Raw genomic sequence first — 9,301 nt, 5'->3', positions numbered from 1 at the left:
CGACTTCTACCATTATAAATTGGTCAACACATTCCAGACGGTGATGAAACCTGGGAGGTTTTAATAACCTTAAAAGATGTGGTGGAATTGGCAATGTCCACAAGCTTTACAGAAGAGTCTTTGTGCTTTCTTGATAGCAAAATCTCTGACAATAGACACTTGTTTCAGAAGGTTTTCCCGGGTGAAAAGCTACGACCAAAGGACCACTACGTTGAGCATTACCCTCAGCTCATTCAAACCTTTGGTCCTCTATCTGATGTGTGGACAATGCGTTTTGAGGGGAAACACAAGTTCTTCAAGAAAGTTGTGCATCACTCTCACAACTTTAAAAACATTCCCCTGACTTTAGCAAACAGACATCAGAAAATGATGGCCTTCCATCTAGCTGCCACAACTTTTTTTAAGCCATCTATTGAAATTCACAAAGTGAAGTCTGTGATGGTTTCCTCATTTCCAGAAAATGTGCAGAACTGGCTCAATCAAAGAAACAACCAGCTGAACACAGTCTTTGTAGCTTCCTCTGTCATCATTGATGGCATCAAGTACAGTTCTGACATGGTCATTTCTGTTGGATCTTGCGCAGGGCTCCCAGAGTTCAGACAAATCTCAAAGATTGTTGTTATAAACACAGATGTAGCATTTGTCTGCAGACTGATGACCTCATGGTATGATGAGCATCTTAGATTGTATGACCTCTGCAGCAGCCATTTGCCCATCTTCTCAGTCACCCAGTTGTCAGATTTGAATGATGTGTTTCCTCTGTCACTTTACAGAGTTCATGGCAAACAGCTTGTTACACTCAAACGGTACATTTGGGAGGAGGTGACATCGAGATGGACCAAAGATTGATGCTCCGAGTTGTCATTGATGAAGATGATATAAGGAAGCTGACCCTAAATGATAGACCGGATTCCATTGAAGAACTAAAAACACAGCTGCGGGATAAGCTGTCACTGCAGTATGACTTCAAACTCCAATATGAAGATCCAGATTTCAGTAATGCGCTATGCAATTTGACTGAAGTAACAGATTTGCCTGCAAGAGCTACGCTGAAAGTAATTCCTCTTGTGACTCTCGAGTTGACCGCCCTGTTTTCACCCACCGAAGAATCAGACTGCAGCACAGTAGACACTGAGATCTTGTCCCCTGCTGAATTGTCACCTTCGCTTAGAAAACAGTGGCCAGAGTTCTTCGACATACCCAATTTCTCAGTGGATGTAGAGTACAGGCTGAGACAGGCAGACCTTTCATTCATGAAAGACCGTCTCCCAATTACTCCATCACAAGACATGAAACATGACATACTTGAGAAGCTCGCCAAAACAATGTACAGTTTCAAGGCGTACCCGAACGATGACGACTTCAGCAGTGTCGCAAAATCACTGATAAGTAAGCACCCCAGTCTCACTGAACCTGGTCCCCAGCCAGGGTGGTATGGCTGGAAAAATAGCATAAAATTCAAGATGGCAAACTATCGTACAAAGCTACGAAAAGCAGGATGTGATGATGTAATGATAAATGGGGGTAAAAGAAGTAAACTTAATCCAGATGGAGAATCATCCAGCAAGAATGTCAAGCGACCAAAAAGAGGTGAAGCCAATTATTTGCTTAATTTACCTGACGGACATGATGAAAGAAGCCTTGAAAATGCCAGGAAGATTGTCATCGAGGAAATGAAGAAAAAAAAACCCAATGCCACTCTAGTCTCGCAAATGATGGACCAAACATTCCCACTGTGCAGAAGGGAGATAGTGACACAGGAGCCTGCTGTGCAGAGCACGGTTGAACGTTGGCCAGCACTTTTCACTGAGAGACAGGTAAGCTACTTGTTCGTTTTGGCCTGCCTTCCCCCATTAAGTTTCCAGCAGATTAAATGTCAGTCAGAACATATCAATGCTGTGAGGTGGAATATTAAAACACATCATCCTCAAAAAATTACTCTTGTACTATATACAAATCAGTAAAATGTTTTCAATGTCAGTATGTGTACTAATGTTATTTGTTTAATAATATAAGTAGTAATGTATTATTCACCATAGTTTCATATGTTAAGCTCTTTAATTTTCTACAGTATTAATTGAATGACAGTCAGTTTAATGTTGCTATCCCTCTCCCTCCTTCCACTCTCCATTTTTTCAGGTCTTTGCTGAGTTTAATCGCGTCGCCAGTAGGAACCTTGAAGGAGACCTTTATGAAGCCCTAGACCAACACACCCCACGCTTCATCGAGCTTTTCAAGTCCAAAAAAGGAACTACAGGACAAAAACTGACAGACTTGATCCAGCACATCAACTGCCTGGTAAGGATTTTGTAATTTACACTCCAGTAATAACGGGTGGTGGCAATGCACCTGAGGCCTGTTTCACATACCATTCACACTGCCTTCCTCTCTGCTGTGTTGCTGCATGCTGCTGTGGAGAGCAAGCGAGACAGATGTACCCTTGGTGACCGTACCAGTGATGTGTACCCATAAATACACTAACTAAATCACTTCAACAATTAAATCATGTTTTTTAAAATCCTTTCACAACACCGATACCAGTTGTTGTGGACTACTCATCTCAACATGTTTTTGTTCAATTTCAACAGGTTTTTATGTGTCTCTCAGTCTGTCATTCTTCGTAACAAGAAATCCAACAGTATGGTAGTTTGCACATTTCAAGTGAGTGCTCAATGAAATGCATGCACAAGGGCATTTTATTTTAAATTTAATTGAAATGTTGAGTTTGTATAAAAACAAAGAAAATGTTTACAGGGAAATTGGGATGTGTAAAATTAGGTATTTAAATGTTACCAATTATACTAATAAAACTTAAAGCCCTGTCTCTATTATGAGGCTATGAACTATTAGAGAAAATATAGAAAAGTATATCAACACATACCCCCCACCCCATCCCTCAAAATGCTATGAAGTTCTTAACTTGTATCTATTCTCTCTCTGTATTTTTAGTCGCCAGATGTGACGGCACTTCGCTCTGTTGTCCTCAGAGGCCCTCCTATTGTGCTTGGTGATGACTCCAGTGAGGTCTACAAGACTTGCTTTGTAAGTAACATATTGAAAGAAGAAAGAAACATATTGATCTCAAGTTACTGACAAATCATATTTGATACGTTTGATAGTGTTGTCAAATATTTAAAATTACTGCTGTCAAAATTATCGCGTTAGCGGGCGATAATTAATTTTTAGAATTAGTGCCGTTAAAAATTTTCACGAATTTGACGCATGCGCAGAATGACCCGCCTCATACATCCCATAATACCACTCAGAAGTGCAGTGACGCGCAGTGAGCAGAGCGGATGCATGCGTGCGGTGAATGTAAACATGGAGGAAGAGCAGGTTGGCCCTCTGGATGGGGAATTTCAGTTTAAAAAGAATACAGATGGAACAATAAATAAGCAGATAGTACGACAATGTAAACAGGTTTGTCTGTTTAGGCAACTGACTCAGTGCAAAGAAACACAAGTATATGAGGAGGGAGATGAGCTGCAGCTCCACCTGAAACCAGGTAAAAATAAAAATAAGACTGACCCACAGCAGAGAGAGGGAGAGGGAGAGAGATAAAAAAAAACTTTTTATGATCATGAATCATAATATTAATGTACACTTATGTGGTGCGCGATTTTTTTTTTTTTTACTCCAAGTCTGATTTGTGTACTTTTAAATACTTAATTGCTGCATTATTGTAAGTCATGATGAAGAGGACAGACTCTGTCTTGTCAGTGTGCAGTTTAACCTTTTCCTAAAATACTGCTGGTTCTGTGGTGTTACATTTTAAATCTGAAGCCTGCAGTGCACCATAGAAGCTACAGTTGACTTTTCTGTTGAAGTTCTCAGTGCGTTTTGGCCTTAATGTTAAATTGAGCAGGTCAATATGTTCATCTGTACCTGATGGACTGATGGGTTTGTAATATTATTATATGAGCAGACTTTTATGCCAAATGCAGTGCCATTGAGGGGTTGCATGATTAAAGTGTGCGATATCTTGTGTGCAGACAAAAAGCAAGCATTTTCAAATGTAACCCCCACCTGGATATGTGAGTTGAAATATTCTGAGCTGAAATATTCTCGTTTTCCTTTGTTATTGTTGAAGAAAAAAAAAATATTTTAAATCTTATTTATTTTATTGAGGAAAAAGTTGTTGCAGTCTGGCTGTTCAAATTCATATTTCTGAATTAAACATAATCAGTTTTAGACAGTTTAATAAATGTTAATCTTGTTTGGCCCGCGACTTAGACTGTGTTTTAAACTTTGGCCCCTTCTGTGATTGAGTTTGACACCCCTGGGCTAGAGGATGAGTAGAGAAGAGGGCCACATTCAAATGTACACACACACACACACACACACACACACACACACACACACACACACACACACACACACACACACACACACACACACACACACACAGAGAGAGAGACACAGCAGAAGAAACATTTGATTTATATGGTGAAGCTCAAAGCAGGTAGATTTAGCCTGATGTTCTGGTTTTGAATTTTTAATTAGAAAAAAAAAAGAGTGGCCCTGTTGTGCTAGTTTGAAGAGGGGGAAAATACTGTCCTGTTACTGAAAGAAAGAAAGAAAAAGTCTTGTTGATTTTGAAGAGAAAAAAAGAATACTGTCTAAGAAATAAATAATGTTCTTGAACAATATTAATGCCATTCAGTGTGGATTTATGGTTGTAATGAACAAATACAGTATGTTGCTGTACAGTATATATCCGCCTTGTGTCATTTCTTTCCATTCTAACAATAATTTACAGAAAAATATGACATATTTTGGGGATAATTTGAATTGTGATTAATTACGATTAATTAATTTTTAAACTGTAATTAACTCGATTAAAATTTTTAATCGTTTGACAGCCCTATTTAAAATACACTTATTTTCAGTTGATCAGAATCAGGTGGATTCTAATCTCACTCATAAATGATCAGAATCCCTAAATTAGTACATAATGTAATTAAATTAAGGATGTGAATTCCCCAATCTCACACTTCCAGTCTACAGAATTTCCCAAAAGAAGACCAGATTCAAAAGGTAGTTGTGTGTGCTTCTTTTGCAGGATACAGCGAAGGAAGAAGCACTTGCCTCAGTGACAGTTGGGGTGCTGACCGTGGTCAACGAAGATGCTCAGCAGCAGGGTCTAAATGCAGTGCACCTCCAGCCCATTTCCACTGCCATCATACTTGAGGGAAGTACTGTCATGGACAATGTTAGAGACTTTCCCCAGGCAGTCTGCCTCATGTTTGGACTTATGTATGCTCTTCACTTAGATTACCCAAAATGCATGGCGAACACACTCAAGATTCATTCAAGCAGTCATGCTTGGATTGGGAAGCAAAACACTCCCTCCAAAACTGCTTAGTTTGAAAAACAAACTACTGGGGTAGGCAAGTTGATACAGTGCAAAAACTTTTTCCCCTCTTCAAAATAGAGTCCCAGATGTCCCAGCATTACCTGTATAAAAGAAAATTGACTTAAATTTACCCAAACCCATTTGGTGTGAGCAACTTAACAAAAAGATTATATTTCATTCTCAATAGGAGACACGGAAATATCAGCAATATTAGTATGTCCACACTGCACAGGCATCTCGCTTCACTTACAGCTCCTGCAAGATAATAATCCCAATAATTTAAAATGCACCAATATTATTGTTTTAGTAATATCAATAGTTTCCTGTGTCTCATACCAAGAAAGAATTGTAACCTTTTTTTAAATAAATGTATGTGATTTTGTACAAGTAATGCCAACACATCCAGGACTCTTATTTTGAAGAGAGGAAGAACAGGAAATATTTGTTGTTAATGTGCATTCGTCATGTTTCAGGTTGTTACTTTGGTCTTCAAAAAGTATAGGCACCCAAGATAACCCTAAGCTACAGAACTAAAAATGATTAGTTCAGAAAGATTCTCTGAAAGGGTTTAGTTCTTAATAAGAATATTCTCTCTTGCAATTATTTCAGGAACATAATTTTTTTATATGTTGTGCATTTTTGTTGAGAGGCTATTTCTTTGATATTTTTCTTGTCTAAAACTGGAACATGTTCCCAGGTAGTTCGATTGTTTGAGCTAATGTTTATTCAAAAAATGTAGTGGAGACTCAAAACTGACTTGTTCGGCTGAGAAGTTGTCGTTTTCGATTATACTGCCTCGTATGTTGACATCTGTTGGCTGTTGCAGCAAGGCACACCTGGATTGAATAGTTTGATGAATAAAAATTCATAAAAGAATGTTAAGTAGGTTTGTAATCAAACTATTGATTGTTCACGTTTATACTGAGCATTAACAAAACACTCTTCAGCCTGTCAAGAGCCAATGTCTTCTGTTAAATGCATTGTTGAGCATTTTAAAATAAATTTTAATTCCACTGAGTTAATCCATTAAGTGTTCTCCCTTCATTGTGTGTGTTTTTTTTTAATGAAATTAACATGTGCTGTTGTAATTCTTTTAGGTCAAGAAACTTTTAGCACAGAGCCAGGGATACCTTTATGAACCTGAATAAACAGATGCCGAACTTCATCAGACGGAGTTGGAACGGGCAGAGAGAGAGGAAGGACAGAGAAGTGGTCCAAGCTGAAGTTGGACCCACAGCTGTAGCCATGAGAGACAGTTGTGGGTCCAACTTCAGCTTGGATCACCTCTCTCTCTCTCTCTCTCTCTCTCTCTCTCTCCCTCTCTCTCAGAGAAAATAGTGCCAAGCGATTGTGAGGTCAGACTTTTTCATGGACAATGGTTTTGTGATGCCAATGTTTCACTCTTGAACGCATACTGTTTTGAGAAGCTAAACGCTTTATTTTTATGACCTCAGCCAACTAGCTGAACTAGCCTCGTCAACACCAAAACCAGGCCCATGTGTTTACTTTTTACACTAATCCTTCCCTCGCTCCTTGAGTTGAACCTGAGTACAGTGGCCAAGTGTGGCTCTCACAAAGTTAGATTACATTAAGTTGACCTGAATATGATGGATGAGCAACACTAAAGCGAATTAAGCTATCACTTGAGTACTGGAAGCTCACAATAAATAAGTTACTGTAATCTAATTCATTCAAGTTAATTTGAGTACTCCATACTAAAAATAAACAAGTTACTATAATCCAATTTGAGTACTGCAAACTCAAAATAAGCAAGTTACTATAATCCAATTATTTAGGATAATTTGAGTACTGCAAACTCAAAATAAGCAAGTTACTATAATCCAATTATTTAGAATAATTTGAGAACTGCAAACTCTAAATAAACAAGTTACTATAATCCACTTATTTAGGTTAATTTAAGTACTGCACAGTCATAATAATTAAGTAAATCCAATGTAATTTATCTAAGTCAACATAAATTACTTTTTGTGAGGCAGCAAGTTTGCATATTTTTTTTAAGTAAAGTTTTGTTTAAGTAAGGAAATTTCTCTCTCTTTCTTTAATCGGATGCGTTAATATTATTAAGATGCTAGTACTCCCCAAATTTATTTCTCTCTTTCAACATGTCCCGATTTTTCTTACATCTTCGTTCTTTAAAATATGCCCTTCATTTGGGCTAACGAAGGTGGCCAGGGCTTTCTTGTCTTCCAACATTATTACTGGGCCTGCAATGCCAGATCATGGGTTTTCTCATCATTCTGCTGCTAGACAGGAGAGCAGTACCTGTCTCAGATGGCCTGAGATTGAGTCTTGTAATGCAGTCTTACTCACTGGAGCCTCTTTAATGGCCTTTTTATTTTCGAAGCCAAATCCAATTATCAAATGGCTAAAGGATTACTTTATTTTGCGTAACTCATTTAAGATCCTAAAACAAATCAAAGGTGTGCTGAGCCTCCCAGATTTGTCCATCTATGCTTCTATATGTCAGAACCCCTTTTAAGCCAGGCCAGATGGATGTTGTTTTTTCACACTGGTCAGATAAGGGACTGTCCACTATTAAGGATCTCTATATTAACAACTATCTTGCTTCTTTTGCGTAACTTCAGGTGAAATTTAATCTGCCTCCTGGTCACTTCTTTCGCTATTTGCAAATTAGAAATTTTGTCAGACAGTCACTCCCTCACTTTGATATGATCCCCAAATAACACATTTTTTATGAGCTTACAACTAAAACCCCTACCTCCAAACATTTAATTTCACAATTTGTAGGTCTTTTCTCATCGGCAACCTCCTCTCTCCACATTAAAGAGGCATGGATTAAGGACACTGTTGTAGACATTTCAAACAAGTTATGGGCAAAAGGGCTGGGCAGGATTAAAGCATGTTCTATCAATGTTAGACTTCAACTCATTCAGTTTAAAGTCATTCATTCTGTCTCTTCTACTTGTGATAAGTGTAAGTCAGGTGATGGTACTCTAGGCCATCTTTTCTGGTCTTGTCCAAAACTCACATCTTTCTGGTATGACTATATAGTAGACAAGATGAGGTTTTGCTCTTGAGGAGAGGAATATTATATTAGGAAGTGTTGAGTATAGAGAAAAAGATGCTTTTTTTTTTTATTAATCTAATATTACTACTGTGTAAATTCCATATTCATGAATGTAAACTTACAAACCTGTCTTGTTTTTATTTCTGCCAGCAAAAAATAAAAACTGCTCTCTTTACCCATTTTTCTTTTTTGGTTTAAACCACAAAAAAAAAAAAAAAAAAAAAAGCACTCACTTAAAGGCATACTCCCTCTTGTGGCATGGTTTGGCAACAACTCAGGGTTTCATGTGTGTAATGTCTGAGTATACCTATGCATTACTGGTAGAAAATTAATTATTGATTTTTCAGGGAGTAAAGCAATACGTTTTTGAGTTAACGGGATATTACAACCTTAAAACATTAATTCTGTATTTGCTTTTGACTAAAATCCAATGAATACTATGTCCTACTGGCTTTATTTTTTAATATACGGTTACTTTCATGTTTTGCATAAATGATTTGCAGCAGCATTTCTCATCTTTCTTATAAAACCCAAACTTATTCTACACTTGAGTCTTATGAAAGTTTGGTGATGCAACGCGGTACAATGTCAATTCTGTCACTGTTTTCAGCACCGTCTGTTATGAGCAAATGAAGAGGAGACACAGGAGAGGGAGGAGGGAGGGCTTGTTTTTGTGAGTGAAAAAGCACAGAGCCACAAGTCTGACCCACAGAGACGTCATGTCACTGTGAGAACAGGTAACACAGAGCATCAGTTCCTCCTTAATTTTAATTTAGCAATTATTTATTTAAGTATCTGTCAAACCCATTTTGAGGTCCTGACCCAAGGTTGGGAACCACTGCTGTAAGGAGTACATACCAAATTCTGAAACTGAAAAGAAAAGATCTGAAACTGAA

The sequence above is a fragment of the Lutjanus erythropterus genome, chromosome 1, assembly GCF_056507025.1.
Source record: "Lutjanus erythropterus isolate fLutEry1 chromosome 1, fLutEry1.hap2, whole genome shotgun sequence".
Classification (NCBI taxonomy): domain Eukaryota; kingdom Metazoa; phylum Chordata; class Actinopteri; order Lutjaniformes; family Lutjanidae; genus Lutjanus; species Lutjanus erythropterus.
The sequence above is the reverse complement of the archived record's forward strand: the minus strand, read 5'-3'. Positions refer to the sequence as shown.